Source organism: Rhinoderma darwinii, chromosome 1, assembly GCF_050947455.1.
Source record: "Rhinoderma darwinii isolate aRhiDar2 chromosome 1, aRhiDar2.hap1, whole genome shotgun sequence".
Taxonomy (NCBI): domain Eukaryota; kingdom Metazoa; phylum Chordata; class Amphibia; order Anura; family Rhinodermatidae; genus Rhinoderma; species Rhinoderma darwinii.
The window spans coordinates 311351028-311354145 of NC_134687.1; the positions used below are offsets into that span (position 1 = coordinate 311351028).

At 36.7% G+C, this 3118-nt stretch overlaps 1 pseudogene; it reads left to right on the forward strand.

Annotated features, from left to right (window-relative positions):
• The first annotated feature begins 1370 nt into the window (after positions 1-1370).
• LOC142748749 (uncharacterized) lies at positions 1371-2738 on the forward strand (annotated as a pseudogene).
• Positions 2739-3118: the final 380 nt, after the last annotated feature.

Sequence of the window (3118 nt, forward strand, 5' to 3'; positions counted from 1 at the left end):
CCTGGACCAGGCAGATGAGCTTTTCAACATCGCAGGCACGAGGCATTGCAGCAGTTGTCGGGTTCAACTATGCACAAGTGGTCAACAAGTACAAAACCACTTCCTGGTTTGTGCTTGTTTGGACCAGTTTTCTCAACTCATTTACATAGACTTAACAAGACTTGCGTGAAAAACGCTGTGCGTACAGAAGTGCTTCCATGTGGCATGCGTTGTTTTCACGCACCCATTGACTTCAATGGGTGCGTGATGCGTGAAAAACGCTCAAAGAACGGACATGTCGTGACTTTTACGCAGTGGACCAACGCTGCGTAAAAATCACGCACATGTCTGCACGGCCCCATAGACTAATATAGTTCCGTGCGACGCACGGACGTAATTCCCGTTCGTCTGAATAAGGCCTAACTAGGGCATTTTATAAATTAAAATAACCATCGGACAGTAACAATAAAATTCTAGTTGAGGTCTCTTTTTACGTGATTGAAAATCTGTTTTAGTATTATATTTTCACAATTAAATGGCCAATACTTCTAAAAAAAAAAAAAATGCTGTTTGGTAAAAAAAAGTAAAGCTTTATTTGTCAGCAAAAAAGACACAAAAATCACAACAACTTAAAAAATAGTCATATACGTTTGACCAGTACATGCAAACAATTGCAACATTAGTTCTGTCATTGAGGCCTAAAGAGCCCTGGGTATTAAGTGGTTAATGTTTGCAGATATATAGTAAAAGTGGTCAGTGTTACAGCTTGGACATATATTTTGTTAGTTGGTTAAATGAGAGTGCACATATAAAATATTTAACCTTGGCCCACTATGCGCCTTGATCATTTTCATGTATTAAATTGCAACAAGTAAATCATAATAAATTTACTTTGGATTTTCCTTGGTCAGAAAACAGATAAGGGCCTGTTGACATCAGTGTTGGACTTCCGTTTTTAACGGATACGTTAAAGTACGACGGAAACCTACATAAAAATCGAAACAAATGGAAGCCTGTTTGTGCCTCTTTTGACGGATCTGTTTCAACGGATCCGTCAAATAAATGGAAATATTTCAATCAGTTTTTTAACCCCTTCTATTGAATGAAGTAAGTAATGAAACCAGGAGAAGGAATGTTTAGAAATCATTCTGGATGCGAACTTTGCAGAGGAGAGAATCTTTCTTTCTGTGCTCCAGAATCTTTTTACTAGTGCCGTAATTTCTTTAAAAAATGCTGCCTGCGCATCTCATTTACAGCTTTGATCTTCTGATCATGAGGATGAGGAAGAGAAGGCTGGCCAGGGAGCGACGTCGATGCAGATATTGGGTCCACCCCATCACTTCTGCCAGATTGACCTGTGGAGCGTACTCAAGTTCTCGGACTATGTGCACATGACGGTGCCAAGTTTTGACAATCTTCTAACCCGGATTTCACACAGCATTATAAGGCAGGACACTAAATTCCGGAGGAGTGTCCCACCAGATGAGAGGCTACTAGTCACTCTAAGGTAAGTGCAATATCACTTGCAATTAAATTTTTTTATCTTTCCTATTTTTTAAAATATGCTAGTATTGCATGGAAATTAGGGATATAAATGTGTATTCTTCTGTAGTGAATTCATAGCATTTGCATTAACCCTTTAATAATTTTTATAATTATTTCAGATATGAGAGTATAGAATATAATTGGCCATATTGTGTGTTCAGCATCGTTGATATATTGCTTTGCCTATGTTTTTTAACTGTATATTATGCATGTCATTGGAATTGCACTATAAGGAATTTCCTAGTTGTAATTATATCATCCGCTTCATTATAGACATCGAATGTAATATATTAGCAATGAAATTAGTTTTGCCATGTATGCGCTGTCAATATTTATTTTCTTGGCTTAATTTCTATATATTTTAATTTAAAATAATTTTATTTTTCACTTTATGTTCCTGGCAACTGGAGAAAGCTTTTCATCACTCCACTACCAATTCTGACTTGGAAAGTCTACGATTTCCTACATTATGGCGGACACTTGAAGGGCCCTGTGGGATTTGCTACGCAGTGACTTTATTTCGCATCCCATAACAAATCAGTGAAAGGATATAGTGGAAAAGTTTTAGGAAGTCACCCATTTTCCAAACTGTGTTGGTGCTTTGCATCGTTTTTCTAAAAAAAAAAATCTATAATTAGGAGATTTGTTCAATAAAATTTGCATTATACTCCAACAGTTGATGGCTTGAAGATTATACTGACTGTCATTTGCATCGACTATTTAGGAAAATCAGTGAAAAATAACATTTGCATAATAATTTGGAATGGGTTGTAGCTGGAAAGCACATTCATATCCTGAAGCCTTCAAGGAGTGGATCCCTTTATTTTAACTACAATAAATATTTTTCTATTATTCTGATGGCCATTGGGTCATATGGCAGAACAAATAACTCCAGGGTCTTCAATAACTCTGCCATGGGAAAGAGACTGTACGCTGGACATTTTGGACTTCCACCACTAAGGCCACTACCTGGGACTGATGGACCTCCTGTGCCATTTGCCATTTGCCAGACTGTCAAAAGCGAGACGACTGGTGGAGTGTTCTTTTGGGATTCTGGCAAACAAATGGAGGATTTTCACTAGGCCTATTCAGTAAAAACCTGAAGTAGTTGATGATGTGATTAAGGCCTGTGTCATCCTTGTTTTGTCCTGACAAAAGAGCCACTTGGAGTTGACTCCCAGACAATCGACTCTGATTTGCAGAGCATGGATTAATCTGAGACTAGATCCGCCACAGCTGTGAACCATGTGCAGAACAATTTTTCTGTTTTTTTATCTGTCACAAGCATGATGGGTTGATTGGCAGGACAGTATGATTTAACATTGGATTTTTTTAATATTGTTTTTTGCATTACTTATTTTCTTTCAGTTTGCCAGATTGAACATTTTAGGCTTTTCTCTTTTTTTGTTTCAGGAAATAAATTTTATTGCGTAAAATTATTGTGTGAGCGCCATATATTTTTGTTTTAATTCATTTATCGTTTAAGGTTTTATGTATGAACATTATATAGAGCTCACACAGTAATGTTATGTAGCTAAGATATAGAAACTTCTGTGCATTTTCCAAATTATTATTATTTTTTTTTAAATCATTT